The 18,506-nt window shown below is 38.9% G+C and overlaps 1 protein-coding gene and 1 non-coding gene across 12 annotated transcripts in view; one reads left to right on the top strand and one right to left on the bottom strand.

Moving 5' to 3' along the window:
• The window catches only part of Gigyf2 (GRB10 interacting GYF protein 2), a 125,785-nt gene that overhangs the window by 100,848 nt on the left and 6,431 nt on the right, over nt 1-18,506 (bottom strand). For 7 of the 11 annotated variants that reach the window (XM_039084708.2, XM_063266516.1, XM_063266511.1 and 4 more), the window contains exon 2: nt 18,069-18,133. The exons of the other annotated variants lie outside the window; for them this stretch is intronic. The gene's annotated coding sequence lies outside the window, so the exon portion shown is untranslated. The remainder of the gene's footprint in view (nt 1-18,068; nt 18,134-18,506) is intronic. 11 annotated transcript variants of the gene reach the window in all.
• On the top strand, nt 9,424-9,498 carry Trnav-aac33 (transfer RNA valine (anticodon AAC) 33). Its single transcript has one exon. It is a non-coding gene; the product is annotated as a tRNA-Val (tRNA).

Raw genomic sequence — 18,506 nt, 5'->3', positions numbered from 1 at the left:
GCACATAAAATAAAAATAAATTTTTAAAAGTTGAAAATATTGTGCCAGAGTTCCTAAGAATACCATTTCTTTTGTTTGAGAAAAGAACTGACCTCATAGTCCAGCTACACTCAAATTCTGCCTCGTGAGTACTGAGATTACAAATGTGTGCCTATACATCCAGTGAGTATATTTTCTTCTAAATATTATATAAGGTTAAGAGCTCGGTGTTTAAAGTGCTGCTGTTGTTTATTGCTGTTTTCTATGTAGCCCTCACCATGCAGCTCTGGCTGTTCTCGAACTTGCAGAGATTCACACATGTCTATCACCCAAGCACTTGCATTAAAGGCATGCATGCTGTTTTGTTTTTAATCTTAAGGTTTTTTTAAAACCACTATTTCAAGCTAATTTTTTTCAAATGAACTTTGAGGGGACCTCTGACTATTGCAAAATGGATCTAAATTTCTAAAGCAAGTCAGAACTAGTTTGAACTAGACTGGATTTAAAGAGCAAGCAGATTCTGACCAAAATGAAATTACTTAGAATTTATGAAAATACTGTTTTAAAAAAAAAATCACTTACCTATTTATTTATATTCCTATTTTACTTACTACAAGGCACATATGATCACACAAGCACCAAACCCCACCAGTGCTAATAACAAAGATACAAACAGAACCTCTGAGGCCAGGTACAGACTCAACTCTTGACATAAGTCTTAAACTGTAAGAGAAGCCCCTAGACACAGGAAGCATCTAGGGAACAAAAATGATTGAGCACAGAAATCCTGTTCTAGCACACTTGATCATCCTGACTATAAACCTGCAAAACCTCACAAACATAAAGTGCCCTAAAACTTGAACCTAGCTATCAATTATAACATCGTTCCCTAGAATTACTTCCTGGTGTAAACACTTCTGGAGAACGATAAGAACAATCAAAGCAATTAATTCTCAGGAGAGCAAATAGAAGTGGTCAAATCCTTTTCCTTTATAAATTAAAGGAGAGTCTCTAACTTACCCCTTAAGGACTGTACTCAATCCTGAGCTCCATACCCTAGATTCTTCATCTCAATCAATTTAATACAGCGAGTTTATAGATTTCTATGTTCTGAAGGGACTGTCTTACATAGTTCCTTTGAATTATAAATTAGATGAAATAAAACTTACACCTATCTCTGAAGAGTATTTTCTAAAGCTATAGCTAAGTGAAGTGAGAATAGTGTAGCCTTGGCTGCCCTGAGGAACTTAAAGTTGTAGATTAGGCTACCCTCGAATCTGCACCACTATACCCAAGGGCATCACTTCAAACCCCACCTAGACAAATGAGTTCAACGAAAACCTCTACAAGCCCTCTGACCATTGGGAAATAGCCCTGAATTTGTAAAACTTGGGATGTGAAGCTGACTCTGGACTCTGCTCTGCCAAGGTCCTCTGCCTCTCTAGATGGCCTTCTCTTAAAACCAGTTCTTCAAGCGAGGTATAGTAGAACACACCTTTAATATTCCCAACACTCAGGAGGCAGAGGTAGTCGGATCTCTGTGAGACCAACCTGTTCTACAAATCGTTCTAGGATAGCCAGGACAGTTATGCAGAGAAACCCTGTCTCTACAAACAAACAAACAAAAATGGTTCATTTTTCCACCTATGACTGGATATTTTTGACTCAAACTTTTCTGTTTCTCTGTCCCTCATTTTCCCCAGAATATCCATGGCTTATTTATTTAACTGTGAGCTCAAATGCTCTCTCTACTAAGTTCCTGTGGATAGAACTCTGTTCACTTAAAGTGCAAAAGGGCACTCAGGAAATAAGGACAAGTCTCTAAATGGCCTGGGAAAAGGAATGTGGGGTAGAAGGACTGGCCCACTCTTTGTGTACCATTCTAAATCAATTAAATTAGCCTACCTCAAAGTAAGCAGCAACTGATAAGGTACTACAGTTTTTCAAATTTTTACTGATCAATCACACTGAAAAGGCCAATCATGTGAAACTCCTACTTCTCAATCCTTTACTTAGTCACTTTCTCTCAACCACTGCTAACTCTTAAAGTCTTCTTATATCATTTCAATAGCCTGAATTCTTTTAACTCTTATCTAATTACAACAAAATTCCTAAGTTAGATATGGTGATTTGTGAACACTACAAAGGCAAAGGAAGAAATGTGTTCAAGGATAGTTAGTTTGTGCTATGTAGCCAGATCCTATCTCCAAAATTATTAATTTTCTTAGAAACCCAATTTGCAAAGCTAAAGGGATGGAACAGCCATTAAGAGACATACTGCTCTTGCACTGGACCAAAGTTTAATGCCCAGCACCTAGAGAACAGCACACCACAGCCTATAACTCTAGTTCCAGGAAATTGGGCACTCTCTTATGTACTTCCAGGGAGATGGAGGTGGAAGGATTAGGTCAGTCAACCTCAGCTAACAGTGAGTGAGCTGGCTTAAGCTACATAAGCTCCATCTTTTAAAAAAAGGAGGGGAAAAAAAACCCTATCTAGGTGAGGGGTAAGCACAGGAGACACATGCAATGTCTCTGTGCTACAGGTTACAGGTAGAGAAAGGTCATACGGTCGGTTATACACCTTCAGCTCACAACTTCTACTTAACTAAATTTCATCCCAAGCTTTCTCCTCTGCAGACACAACTGTCACCATATTTATCATATTCATGACATAAAAATTTTAATAAATCAATGATTACTCATGCCTCCTCTTAAGTTCTAATTTTGAACGTGAACATGTTAAAAACTTACAAAGTGTCTCATCATACCTCTTTATATGTTCACGTATACACAGTGGAAAGGGGAATTAGCTATTGATTTCCACAAACTAAAACTACAGTATAAATTGAGGATAGTTAACATGGAAAATGCCCTGGGTTCTGTCCTCAAGGACTCATAACAGGGCATGATAGGATATGCCTGTAATCCCTACAACTGGAGAGGAGGAGGGAGACCGGAGGTTAACGGTAATCCTCAGCTGCACAGCAAGACGGAAGAAGATACCCTTCCATCTCAGGATACATACATGAGACCCTGTTCCCAAAGAAAATCCCATATGTCCTCTTCTGAAACATGCATTCTCAGTACAGCTGAACGAACAGAATTCTAACATGTATACAATTAAATCATAATTTTGTTTCTAATCCTTTAAAAATTTAGATTCAATTATTTTATTTTTAGTGTATGAATGTTTTGTCTGCTTGTATATATGTGTACCACAGGTATTCCTGATGCCCAAGAAAGGCAGAAAAGTGAGTCAGATCACCTAGAACTAGAGTTACAGATGTTTGTAAGTCACTATATAGGTCCTGGGGACTGAATCTGGGTCCTTTGCAAAAGCAACAAGTACTCTTAGCACTGAGCCATCTCTCAAGCCCGTAATCAGTCTTTAAAAATCATATGATGTTTATAAAAACAGGTACTTTCAAGTTTTTTGCCACTGTGAATGAACACTATTTTAAACAACCAATGTTTTTAATACTGAACAGATTCCCAAAAATCAGTTGTTTCTTAAAATGATGTAACACAATGATTTCCCTGTTTTTAAGACTAGATCTTATCAAGTAAACAAAGCTTATCCTCTATCTTCTGTACTAGAATTACAGGAGCGTACCACCAAGATCAGCAAGTACAGTGACTTTAGAGAGATGCATTTCAAGTTCATTCCAGTAAGTTTAACTCTGTGCACTCAATATATTATCTATAAAGGTTCCATGGGATCATGTTCAGCAAAGCCCAAAAGGCATGGTCCATGCTGGCAGGTGCTCACTCCCAGTCTCACACGGTTACTTGAAGTCAGATCAACTTTGTAAGAGACAAGGGTAAAGGAGATGACTCAGTCAGTAAAATGCCTTATATGCAGTAGGACCTCATTTCAAACCTTAGAATCCACATTTTTTTTTTTTTTTTTGGTTCTTTTTTTCGGAGCTGGGGACCGAACCCAGGGCCTTGCGCTTTAGAATCCACATTTTAAAACCAGGCATAGTGGCGTACATTGGTAATAGGTAAATGGATCTCTGAGGTTCAATGGTCAGCCAATCTAACCTAATCAATGAACTCAGGTATCCTATAACTTCGATATGTGTACTATAACACATATACACATGAGTACATGCACACACAGAGGTACAAATAAATAAATAAATTTAAAGATGATGTGATTGGCTCCTAAGAAGCAAAGCTCAAGTTGTCATGTAAGTGTACATACACAAACACATCTGGCACAGAAATATGTACATGCCCACACAGACACAAAGACAGGAACTCCATTCTATATTTAGACTCATAACAGCAATTACACATAGCAAACATTAAAACATATATTAAGGTATGGGAAGGTAACTTTGGGTAAAACGCTTGTTAAGCAACAAACATGAGAATCAGACTGCTAGCATCCACATGAAAGCTGGTCATAGCAGCATCTAGCTGTAACAGCATCCCTGGGGGAAATAAAGGCTGAGAAAGAAGAATTTGGGGTGCCTAGTAACCAACTGAACTGAAATTGAGCTTTAAGCTCAATGAGAACCTGTCTTATAAAATAAGGTGGAAATCAGTTAAGGTTGGAACACTAAATATTAATCTGTAGTATGCGTACCCTCACTCTTGTTCTCTCGCTCTGTCTCTCTAAAACCCACACAAAAACATAATAAGCTCAAACTTAGATTATATAAATATACTAGATATATCAAATATATTAAAGGAAAAGAGGAAGAGTGTCTAGTATGTGTTAGGTGTAAGTTAATTCCCAGTACAAAAAATACAAAAATCAAAAGAGCAAAACCCGGGGTTGGGGATTTAGCTCAGTGGTAAAGCGCTTGCCTAGCAAGCGCAAGGCCCTGGGTTCGGTCCCCAGCTCCGGGAAAAAAAAAAAAAAAAGGAAAAAAAAAGAGCAAAACCCAAGGTCAGGCCCATTATTGATCAAAATTACTATGACATCCCAAAAACTAGCTAAACCACTAATAAGTCAACATGAACAAATCAGTTTCCAAAAAGTAAGACTGCGAGTGCTGCTCATCTGCAAGAGTGTCCTAAGTCTTAGGTGGGCTAATGGTGGACACTTTGTCAAGTCTAAAGCAAAGGCACCTCTATTACAACATGACAACAGTGTTCAAGACTACTTAACAAATGCCTACCAAACACCAATCCACCAGCCCAGCTGGGTTCTGGACTATGGAGGAGCATTCAAAAAACTAAAGGGGCTGGAGATGGCTCAAGAGTAAAGAGTACTGACTGCTCTTCTAGAAAACCTGGGTTGGATTCCCAACACCCACATGGTGGCTCACAACCATCTAGAACTCTAGTGCCAAGAAATCTAATGCTGACTTCAGCCTCCATGTGCACCAAATACATACATACATACATACATACATACATACATGCGCATAGTACATAGAACATAGAACATGGGCAAAACACCAACACACACCAAACAAAAATGTTTTTTAAAAGAACCTCCAAAGCTCTCAAGAAGAAAGCAAGATTTTAACAGAATCTAAGACTGAATGGATGAGAGTCCTGGGAAGACTTAAATGGTCTAGGTGACAAAAGAAACAGGAACTAAGTCCCAGCAACAAGAGAACAGCCTTGCTCAGACACTAAGCAATATATGCAGCTCATCCTGCAGCTGCTACTTAAAGGACAAGCAACAGAGCTATGATGGTGACAGCTTGAACTGTTACTGACATTATCTAAGTTGACAATTTATAATGAGATGTTCATTACCAAATGTCTGACTTTGTATTAAAGAGATTTAAACCTGAATATACATGAGGCACTGTGAGTCTTGTAAATCAGAATCAACCTATTACGACTAAAAACTTGTAAAAACAGAAGACTAGGAGGCACTGGAGAGAGCTCAGTGGTTAGGAGCACCGGCTGCTCTTTCAGAGGACCAAGCTTCAGGTCCCAACACCTACACAGCAGCTCACGATTTTAAGTCCACTTCCAGGGGATCTGACACACAGTCCTACATTCAGACAAAACACCAATACACGTAAGATAAAAATAAATCATTAATTAAAAGGCTAATCTTACAGATCAATTTTAACTTAAAAATATTAGTTACACACTAATATAAGAACACTACACACATGTTCTTAAATATACAAAAACAAGCAAGTAAAACAAGTGTATACACATGAAAATGTGAGGCTGCACATGAAACACACACACTAGTTCTCAGAGAATGACTGGTTGTAGGAAATACCCAACAACTTTTTCCTTCTCCAGCTCAGAGGCCAATGCAGGAGGAGCCTGAGTTTTGGGCCAGCCTGGAGTAACAACGAAACCTTGTTCCAAAAAATTAAACGTAGTGTTTGCTATTAGTCTCTTGTGCTATCTTGTCACAAATAGTTTCAAGTGAATTTTAAACTTATGACACCCCATCTAGTCACTAATAAAAAGCAAACGCAAATACTCTAAGTGTTTTCCTGCTCTAAAAGTTTTATGAAATTTAAATGTTCCTAATGAGCAATCCTTAAAAGACACCAAATCTTCAAGGTTTACGGGACCTCCTTGTTTTTCTTTTACCTTGCACTTCTGATTTCCAATAAAAAAAAAGTGTCTATTTTGGGAGAAAAGAGAGAAAAGAACATTGTGACTGATTTTTTTTTTTTTTTTAACTGCAAAAAGGCAAAAGCCATTCTTCTTACCAGAAGGAACTTTACTAGTCACTGACAGGACAGGACAGTCTTCTCCCAAGCTCTTCTACTCTCTTAACCTCTTTCCCAGTAGGCCCAACTTCTATACTTCAGGTATATAATATTTAAGGGTAAGTTTTCTAAAAGGAATGTATAATATTTCCCTTGGTCCAATATAAAAATCTAACAGATTCAGATAACACTATTTGTTAACACATAACTAGATTACCTGACCATATTAAATAAAAATAAGGAATACAATGACAATATCTAGTAAAGAGACCAGCCTAGTAAAGGCAACTGAATAAAAGCAGGCATAAGGACCATAGGGGAAGTTAGAGACTACACTCAACACAATTTATAAGGCCACACATGTGTGTATCCAAAACAATGTTAATTTTGTTTTGAAATTTTATCTGTTTACCTGTTGGGGGAAGAGGGATAGCACGTCAGTGTCAGGAACTGAATTCAGGTTATCAGGCTTGGTGGCAATCACCTTTACCTGTTAAGCCCTATGGCCAGCCCATGAGTTTTAGATATGGTTTGTTTTTAAACAGTGTGTGTGTGTGTGTGTGTGTGTGTGTGTGTGTGTGTGTGTGTGTGTGTGTGTGTGTGTACACCCATATCACAGCTCGAGTGTGAAAAAAGAGAAAAACTGAAAAATCCCAGTACTCAGAAAATAGAAACAAAAGGATCAGGAGCATAAATATACAAATATATATAACTAAAAATAATAAAAATAAACATTACTTTACCAAAAATTTTGATTTGCATGTAGCCTTAGGTGTTGCTCTTGAGGCACCATCCATCTGTTGAACTGAGATCTCTCACTCGCCTGAAGCTTATGGAAATTACTAGACTGTCTGGCCAGCATGAGAGGATTATACTCCTGGCCTTTTCTACATGGGTTCTGGAAATCAACCTCATTACTTAGCAGCAGAAGTTATCACCCTGACCTTCAAAAAGGTTAAATTTCATTAGTTTTATTTGTTTTGTGTTATTATATGTATATGTGTAGATACATGCACACCTTGGGTACATTTATAGAGATCAGAGGCCAACCTGCAGGAATTGGTTTTCTCCTCCCACCATGTAGGTCCCAGGCACAGGGGTCAGCAGGCTTGGCAATGGGCACCTTCACCTGTTAAGGTATCTCAACAGCCCCCAAAAAATTGATTTTCTTTAAAAAAAACTAAATGTAAGAGTTAAATGCCCCCAGAGTTAAAGATTAATTTAAAAATCAGTTCCTCAAGAAGAAATATAAGCGACATTATACAGGGGGGTGGAGGCTGGGTGTGTGTTGTAAAACAATTAAAGAAGTAAGAGGCCGAGCTGGAGAGATGGCTCAGAGATTAAGAGCACTAACTGCTCTTCCAGAGGTCCTGAGTTCAATTCTCAGCAACCACATGGTGGCTCACAACCATCTGTAATAGGATCTGATGTCCTCTTCTGGTGTGTCTGAAGACAGCTACAGTATATAAATAAATCTTTAAAAAGAGAATTGAGGCCACACATTTGAGAAACCAGGGAGAAGTAAACGGGAAGGGTTGGAGGAAGGAGGGGGGAAAAAGGAAAACAAACTTAACTATAGCTTAATTTAAAATAGAAGAAATAACTACAATGGAAAAGATGACTATCAAGAGTAATATGATGGGGCTGGAGAGATGGCTCAGCGGTTAAGAGCACCTGACTACTCTTCCAGAGGTCCTGAGTTCAATTCCCAGCAACCACATGGTGGCTCACAACCATCTGTAATGCGATTCGATGCCCTCTTCTGGTGTGTCTGAAGATAGCTACAGTGTACTTATATATAATAAATGAATAAATCTTTAAAAAAAAAAAAAAGAGTAATATGATAAACCACACTATCAGTGTGTTCCCCTCACCCCTTTTTTTGAGACAGGGCCTCACTTTGCCTCAACTAGCCTGTAACTGACTAGACCAGGCTAGCCTTGAATTCAAGAGATCGATCTGCCTCTTCTACCTAAATGTTCTCTTAGTATGATATACATGGCACCTTCTACCCTGTAATCTCCTAAAAACCTACAGAACTCATCAAATCATAAGGAAAAAAACACCAGACAAACTCTAATAAAGTTCTACAGAAACAGTGGACAAGTACTAAACTCATCTAGGATGTTAAAACAAAGGAAGCAGCCAGAGACAAAGGATAAGGATACAGACTAAATGTCATATGGTATCCTGAATGGTAGCTGCCAACAAAAAGCACCAGGTAAAACTAAACAACGGGGTTGGGGATTTAGCTCAGTGGTAGAGCTAAATATTGAATCCCAAGCACTACAAAGAACTAACACATACATGTAAACCTGGTACTCAGAAGGTGGAAACAAGGTTCTGAAGTTCAAGACCAACCTGGAATACATATGGCCCTGTCTCAAAAAGAGGGGGCCAACAAAATCAAAATTCAGTGTAAATACGTACATTTTAACATTGAATATTTGTAATATCAAAACTATTTTGACCGTGGTACTGTTAAAATATTATTTGCCTTTACTCTGTCTGAGCCAGCATTGTGCTAACCATGCAATGAGGGGTACTATTACTGATACTAAAGGCCCTGAGTTCGGTCCCCAGCTCCAGAAAAAAAAAAAAAAAAAAAAAAAAAGTAAAACTAAACAAACAGGGGAAGGACAAATGATACATTTTAACAAGGTGTCAATTTTGGCTTACTAACTCTAATAAAGTATCACAGAAACAATGTCATCAACATATAAGCAATCTCTATAGTATCCTCTCAATTTTCTATATACCTACAACTGTCCTTAAAACTAAAGCCTAAAGGGGTTGGGGATTTAGCTCAGTGGTAGAGCGCTTGCCTAACAAGCGCAAGGCCCTGGGTTCGGTCCCCAGCTCCAATAAATAAATAAATAAATAAATAAATAAACAAACAAACAAACAAACAAACAAAAACCTATCATAAAAAAGAAACTAAAGCTATAACTGCAAAGTTAACTTTTTGGCATTTTAATTCTTTTTTTTTTATTTGTTTGTTTGGTGCTATTTTTTGGTGGTGCTTGGAATGGAATCCAGAATTTTGTGCATGCCAGATTCTACTACTGAACTACATCTCCAGCCATTTTGTAACATATAAAAATAAAGTGTGATTAACTCATTCCCTTCAATAGTCTTAACACTCAAGATAGACACAAGAAGATTGCTATGAATTTTAGGCCAGGCTAGACTACACACAGAGTTCCAAACCAACCTGAACTACTTACTATTATTAAGTAAATAAACAAAAGTCCCTCATCATCGCAGTACCCACAGTTCAGTGTGTAGCTACTGTACTGGTCACGGGTGCCTGACAGAGCAGTCAGTCCATCATAGCATGAATCCTGATGAACAGTGCTAGAGATCACTTTTAAAGGAACTATGACTGATTGTAACTTTCACAAATCTGTACCTACTCAGCCCTAAAAACCTTCAATGAAGGCTCTAGGTTGAAAACTGTGGAAACAACATGTTCTGCTTACACAAGGCCCTGGATTCAATCCCTAGCAACAATTTTAAACCTCAACGATATGTGATTGCAACTCAAACAAACTTTAAATTGATTTTAAGAACTCAATGTATGAACAAGAGATGTAGTTTAAATGGTAGGTTTCATGTATGAAACCCTGGGTTGAATCCCAAGCACTACAAAGAACTAACACATACATGTAAACCTGGTACTCAGAAGGTGGAAACAAGGTTCTGAAGTTCAAGACCAACCTGGAATACATATGGCCCTGTCTCAAAAAGAGGGGGCCAACAAAATCAAAATTCAGTGTAAATACGTACATTTTAACATTGAATATTTGTAATATCAAAACTATTTTGACCGTGGTACTGTTAAAATATTATTTGCCTTTACTCTGTCTGAGCCAGCATTGTGCTAACCATGCAACGAGGGGTACTATTACTGATACTAAAACAGCATTTAAGTTATTGGGAACAAACACCACTAGCAGCCAGTCTATTCTTCACTGCTTGCAGCACACATCACTGTTTTAAAAGAATGCCTTGCTTGACAAGTAAGGAAAAAACTACTGCGCCTGTGTTTTAATAATCCATTTGATGAAACAGGAAATAAGCTAAAGCACTAACTCCTCCTGGATACCAACAGCATCACAAAAGGCACAACTAGTTTTAGATCAACTAAGCTGTTTTGTTTTGTTTTGTTTTGTTTTGTTTTTCCCAAGGGGAAAAAAATTAAACAAAAAAGCAGGTGACAGACAAATGGTTATCAGAGTTAGGTCATTTTTTTCCAAGAAGACAAAGAGACTATTACCACAAAAACAAAAAACAAAAAACAAACAAAACAACAAAAAAAAACGGATTTCATGGGTCTTCAGTAACTTTTTAGAGGTAAACAGATCCTGCTACAATTTGAATACATCCCCCCAAAGTTCATGTGCTGGAAACTTCTCCAGCACAACAGTCACAAGAGATGATTAAGTAAAAAAGGCTCTGCTCTCATTAATGGATTAATTCAGGGATGGGATGTGGTTAGTCATCACTAATATGAGTCATTATAAAAGCAAGTTCAAGCCCTTCCTCGTTCTCCTTGCTCTCTCTCACGTCCTGCCTTCCACCATGGGATGATGTTCCCTAAGCATAAGCCTATGCAGACGCTGCTACCATGCTTCCCCTGTGGTACACACCTGTGTACTCTGGTACTGCAGCACAAACCCACTACTGCTGGTCAGTCCTAAGATCCAAATGGAATGGAAGGAAGAAAGCAATGATAAAGTGTCTGCCCAGCATGTCCAAAGCCCTGAGTTAAAGCTCCAGCAACTGCAAATCAGCATGTATCTCAGATAAAGAAGAAAACATAATAAAAGAAACACATAATAAAACAAACAGCCAGGTATGATGACACATCTGTAATATCAGTACTCAAGAAGCAGGAGCAGCTCAGAAGGTTCAAGGACAATCTGGTGCACACAGTGAGTTCCAGGCCAGCATGACCCTGCCACAAAATATCTAATTAAAATACACGAACTCATGCATACACCCTGGAAAGTTTATCAAGGGGCAGAAAAGATCACCATGGCCATCACCAAGATCTAAAATGTGACAATGCAGTTTAAAAATTGTATTTTTCAGCGCAAGGCCCTGGGTTTGGTCCCCAGCTCCGAAAAAAAGAACCAAAAAAAAAAAAATTGTATTTTTCTCAGGCTGGAAAAATTGCCTCAGCAGTTAAGGGTACTACTGGCTTTCTTCCAAAAGATTTAATTCCCAGCCCCCACACAGCTGCTCAAAACCATCCAATTCCAGAGGATTTCCAACAGCCTCTTCTGGCCTCTTTGGGCATTACACACAGAAATACATACAGTGGGATATACAGTATAACCTAGTTTTTGAAAAACAAGAACAGAAATGATATTTTAAAGGGTGGTACATTAAAAAATGGCTCGATGATTAAGACTACTTGTTGCTCTTGTAGAGGACGCAGGTTCTATTCCCAACACCTACACAGCAGCTTACAACAACCTCTGCATCTTGTTCCAAGGGTTCCAATGCCCTCTTCCGGCTTCCTCAGACACCAGGCATGCATACTGCGCACATACATACACATACAGGCAAACACTTATACACATAAAAATAAAGACAAGGGGTTGGGGATTTAGCTCAGTGGTACAGCGCTTGCCTAGCAAGTGCAAGGCCCTAGGTTCGGTCCCCAGCTCTGAAAAAAAGAAAAAAAAATAATAAAGACAAATAAATCTAAAAGAGGCTTTTTAAAAAATATTATTTTAATTTTGTATGTGTTTTGCCTGCATTCATGCCTGTGTACTGTGTGCTACCTGGTGCCTTTGGATCCCCTAGAACTGGAGTTACAAATGGTTCTGAACCACCATGTGGGTGCCAGGAACCAAACCCAGGTTTTCTGCAAGAGCAGCAGTGCTCGTAACCACTGAGCCCTCTTCTTCAGTCCCTAAAATAAAGTTTTAAATGGCACATGTCTGGAATCTGAGCTCTCAGGAAAAAGAAGCCAGAAGACCTCCACAAGCTTAAACACAGGATATCAAAAACCATCTTAAAAAAAAAAAAAAAGGAAAAGAAAAAGAAAAAAAAACAACAACAACAAAAGTCAAGGGGGCTAGAGAAATGTCTTAAAAGTTAAGATCACTTACAGCTCTTGCAGAAGACACAGCTCAGAACCCAGCAACAACACTGTGGCTCAAGGACATCTCTAAAACCAGTCTCAGGGGATCTAATCCCCTTTTCTGAACTCCTCAGGCACTAGGCACATGTTTGGTGTACATACACAGACACAGGCAAAACATTTAACAAAAAAGCAAAAAACTAAACTTCAAAAAAAAAATACATAAAATTTTAGACTCAAGATTTACTTATTTACACAGTAATAACATTCATAAAAGTTACCATTCATTAAATAACTACTCCATGCCAGGAATTGCTTAGACACTTTAGATTAATTCTCAGAGTTTCCCTAGGATATTTAAGGTTAGGAAATTAAGGTCCCAAGCGTTTAACTTGTCTAAACCTTCAAATAATAAGTTGTTTTAGTTGTTGTTGTTGTTGCTGTTGCTGTTGTTGTTGTTGTTACTACTATTATTACCATCAGAAAATTAAACACACATCTCTCTGCTTTTCACTATACACTGATATGGCCCTCATACTGTGATGATAACTAATATTTTTTATTTTATTAGTTACTTATTTGCATTTCAAATGTTACCACCCTTCCTAGTTAAATCCCCTCCCCATCTCCCCTGCTTCTATGAGTGTACTCCCTCACTCCACTCCACCCCCACCCTCTCCCACCTCAGTGCCCTAGCATTCCCCTAGGTCATGGAACCTCCACAGAACCAAGGGTCTCCCCTCCCCCACTGATGCCAGATAAGGTAATCCTCTGCTATATGCAGCTAGAATGATGACTAATCTTGACTGCATCTGGAATCAACTGAAATCCAAGATGCTGGGCGCACCTGTGAGGGTTTTCTTGATCAGACTATTTGAAGCAGTAAGGCCCACCCTGAATGTGTGTGGCACCTTTCAGTGACCATCCACATAACGCATGAGGAAGATGGAAAGGTTGCTTGCTCTTTGCCAGCATGCCTTCACTCTCACAGGCGAGTTCTTCTACCCTGCTGCTGCAGCATCCCTTCACTGATGCAAGACTCAACTTCCTCAGGATACCAGTGCAGCCTGAAGATCAGCAGCTCTCCAGGAATCCTCCCAGCCTTCAAGGCCAGATGGAGACTGAGACATCCAGCCTGGCGGACTGAACTACTGGGTTCTCAGCCTCTCCGGCGTGAGAAAGCCGTTGTTACACTATGCAGACCACATCTGTCACCCCATCTAATAAATCCCCTATTATCACCCTGAAATTTTCACAATAAATTGCTTCTTCCTTTCTTCAATCTTCCTCATTCTGTTCCCTTACTAACTCCCACCCTTTTCCGTCATCATAGCAAGCCCCCTTTAAAGAAGAGCATGTTCTTATTACACAGAGACAGGTAAGGAGCTTGGACATTTTCCGAAAAGTTGTCAAGTGTCCAAAACGCAAATTAAGGCTCTCTGGCCACTGCTCTTACAGGACAGCTTCTCATCCAGTTACACAAAGGTCACGGTTTGCACAGTGTTCTATCAACTCCCAAGCAGATGATCCAGAGCCTAGGATATGGCTACCTCCATCACAGCTATGCCAGGATGTACATATTAGAAATTATCAAGACAATACTGCCAGCAGTTAACGGTCAACCTAAAAACTAAGTCCTGAAGAGACTAAAGCTCCTAAGGCTTCCTCCAGGCCCAGAACAACTTGAATACCCCCCCAAAAAAAAAAAGTCTCAAAAGAACATACTAGCTATTAAAGATGACTCTAATAAAATGTAATATTGTTACCAACATTTTCCTTAAATATGTTTCAAATATGCCAAGTATTTAATTTTGCTCTCCTTTTAATGAAAAAAAAAATGTATCCTTCTAGAGCTGGTTGTGAAGCACATACCTATAATCCCAGCTGAGGGAGGCAGAGGTCAGTCTGGAATACACAGCAAGTTCTAAGCTGGCTAAAGCTATATAGCAAGACCTTGTCTCAAAAAAACAGAACAAAACCAACCAAACAAACAAAAAAATACACCTCATCCTAAGAAAAATTAGGGTACCATCAACATGGCAATGTTGTACGATAATCTTACTCTTGAGCCCATGTTTTCAAAAGAGGCCTATTAAAAATTGAACACAATTTTTAATTGTGAGAGTAAAGGCATGCTGGCAAAGAACCAGGGCCTATTAAAAATTGAACACAAAACACGTGGCAATCTTTGTAAACTCACAAAATCTGATTATGTCTTACCTCAATGCCCAGGGTTAAGAGACAGAGACAAGTCTTCAGCTCTACTCTGCTAACTAACACAGACTCTGGCCTGGGGAGAGGGCCATGGCAGTAACACACTTGCTATGCAAGCATTAAGACCTGACTCTGGATCTTCAGCACCCACATGTCAGGTACAATGGATACACTTGTAAGCTAGCCAATCTATACTCTGTCTCAAACCATTCTCAAGCCTGTCTCAAACAAGTCAGGAAGCTATCTAATGTCAACCTCTGGCCTTCATATGCATATAAACACACATAAAAATGTATACATACCTATCTATGTACATGGTACATTCCAAAACATCTTCAGCCAGTAAAGAAAGTATAGTAAGAAGTAAAATCTGTGGCTCTTTTACATAAAGGTAATACTTTTATTAATAATTCCTAGGGTTTACATTTAAAAAAAAAAATCTAGATATGTAGACTAGAGAGATTGCTCAGCAGGTAAAAGCACCTGTTGCCACATTCACAATCTTGAGTTCAAACACAGTGGGAAAAGTATTTCCTTCCCGACACACACACTGGAGCACACATATGTAAACATAGACTAAATGTTAAAAGGGTTTAATATATGTATCTATGGGGGGGGGATATAAAAATTTGTTTTTGAGATAGTGTCTCATTGTGCAGCTCTGGTGTCCCGGAACTCACTATGTAGACCAGGCTGGCCTCAAACTCTGAGATCTGACAGCTTCTGCCTCCCAAGTGCTGGAATTAAAGGCAAAGTATCACTATGCCTGTTACAAAATATTTTAATTGAAAACTGTAAGTCAGGGGCTGGAAAGATGGTTCAGAAGTTAAGAGCACTGACTACTCTTCCAGAGGTCCTGAGTTCAATTCCCAGCAACCACATGGTGGCTCACAACCATCTGTAATGGGATCTGACACCCTCTTCTGATGTGTCTGAAGACAGCTACAGTGAATAAATACAGTAAATAAATAGTTTTAAAAAAAAAGAAAATTGTAAATCAACAAATATATAATGCTGGAAAAAAAAGTTTCACTGAGAAAAATTGCCATAAACTGGGCATAGTGGCACATGCTTCTTAACTCCAGCAGTTATGGAGCAAAGGCAAGAATATCACTCCTGAGCTCCAGGCCACTCAGCAATTCTACATGGTAGTTCAAGGCCAGTACGGCTATACCATGTGAGCTTCACAAATAAAAAAAGACAACTGATGCTGGGAGGGATCAGTGACTATGAAGTCTCCAATGGCACACATCTGTAACCACAGCATTTGAGAGGTAGAGTCAGGAGGAGTGGGAGTTCAAAGCCAGTTTCAGCTACATAACAAATCTGAAGCAAGCCTACATGAGACCCTATCTCCCAAAAAAGTCTAAAGCCAAGTGTGGTAGTGCATGCCTATAATTCCAACACTCAGGTCAGGAGGCAGAGGGAAGATTGTAAATGCAAGGTTAGCCTGGGTTACACAGTTGAGACCCTGTTTCACACATATACATATGCAGACATAAACACAGTTTACTTAAGGAGCAAAGAATGTAGTTCAACAATCATGTGCTTAGACATATCCAACGCTCTTGGTTAGACTCCTAACACCATACTAAAAACACTAAGTTTATTTCCAAATTTCCTAGCCATCTGTAGATATATGTAATTTCTAAAATCTATACCATGCCACTCATCTTACCCAACAACAAAGTACTACTATTCTTTATTCTTGCTTTTGTTTTTGGTTGGGAGTCGAGGAAGGTAAGGGGTGTCTCACTTCATACTCCTGGTTGGCTCTTCAATAATGTGAATATCACCTAGAAATTCTGAGTGCAGCTTCATGAGCTTAATACTGTAAGAAATACCAGCAATTAAATGTATAAAAAAAAAAATCAACACTTTTTTCCACAAACAAAGTCAGCTGTTTATGTTAGTTTACTAAATTTCTAGCCTGGGCTTCCCCACCCCCAAAATCTAGAACTCAGCTGGGGCTAGCAAAAACAGCTCAGCCAGAAAAGGTACTTGCTGCCAAGCCTGACAGACAGCCTATGTTTAATAATTCCTGGACATAGTATGGTTGAAGGAGAGAACCAATCCCTGAAAGCTGTCCTCTGACCTCTACACAAGTGGCAAAGCATTTACTCCCACACACATATCCACATACATATACGATGTAATGAATGTAATTAAAAAAGAAAGTGAACTGGGAGGTTCCAACACAGATGATAGGTAAGAATTACTAGGCCTCAATCTCTAAAATAAGATGTATAAAGTACATCTTCAGGCATTTAAATTTAGCAAGACATACAGAAATTGTTCTAGAATGCTACAACAGAAAAATGTCTAGAAGTTTCTACTGGATCTTCCTTAGAAGAACTACCACTGTACATTCTCTAAGATCTGCCACTAGTCTTAGAGGCAAATGCAGACTGTCAGTTCACTGTACTTGTCCTTCTAGACCCAACCTTTGCCACAACTAGATGACACAAAGATGGAAAACTAAATGAAATGCAATCCATCGAATCTCCTTCCCAGAAGCTGGGACCCTGAGCAGTTATCAGTTTGCTCAAGTTTATCTGTAACCCCAGGGGTGCAGCAGCCATTTCTTCTACATGTATTAAAAGTATGAAAATTCTGACTACAGAAAGACAACTAAAACAAAACAAAAAAGGAGGATACTTACAACCAACTGGGGGGAAAGTACATGCTAGACAGACATCATGACTCCCTAATACTTCCCAATTCCTGGTCCAAGTTCCTCATGAAGCAACAACTCTTGAAAATACCTTGGCCTCTCAGCACATTTGCCCTCAAAACACTGTTCTTCCCACTCATCATCAAAAACATTACAGCAGTTTAAAACACAAAGTCACACTCCAACCAATCCAGAAAGGGTATGTTATTCTGATTCAAAGGATCTGAAAGGTACCAGAAGTTTCTTTTCACTATCTCTAACCTCAGGGGAAAATAAAAACAAAAACAAACCAACAAACAAAACCCCCTGAACCCTAAAAGCAAAAGTGAACCTACTATTTGGGGCTAGATAAAATTTAGTGGTAGAGCACATACTTAGCACACACAAGTCCCTGGCCTGGATAGGGGGCTACTGTCATAACCACACAACTCTGTTCTTCCCTTCAACCTTACCTGTTCAAAAGTTCTGCTATCTCACAGCAAGAGGTTTTCAGCAATGTCTTCAGGTCTTTTTAATACTGTGAATAATAAAAAGTATCAATGTAAATCATCTAGCAGTCTCAGTAAACTTTACAAGAAAAAGTTTTTCTCATAAATGTATTTTACAGAAAATAGTTTCCAAGCCTGTTTAAAATGCTAGGAACATCGGTATGTTGGTGAATCAGACCTCTACCCAGCACAGTAGCATGTATGTGCCTGTAGTACTCATGAGACTAGGAGAGGATTCTCAGACAGTACAGCAAGACTGTCTCAGAAAACTAATCAACAACAAACTAGTCTCGGTCACATCTTTCTACAGAAAGACGGAAAACGTAGAGAACTTAACTAAAGTACTAAGTGGTTTTAATGATAATGACAAATGAACACAACTTAGGAACTCAAAAGTGGTGA

This window comes from Rattus norvegicus, chromosome 9 (assembly GCF_036323735.1).
Source record: "Rattus norvegicus strain BN/NHsdMcwi chromosome 9, GRCr8, whole genome shotgun sequence".
NCBI classification, from domain to species: Eukaryota; Metazoa; Chordata; class Mammalia; order Rodentia; family Muridae; genus Rattus; species Rattus norvegicus.
The sequence above is the reverse complement of the archived record's forward strand: the minus strand, read 5'-3'. Positions and strand labels throughout refer to the sequence as shown.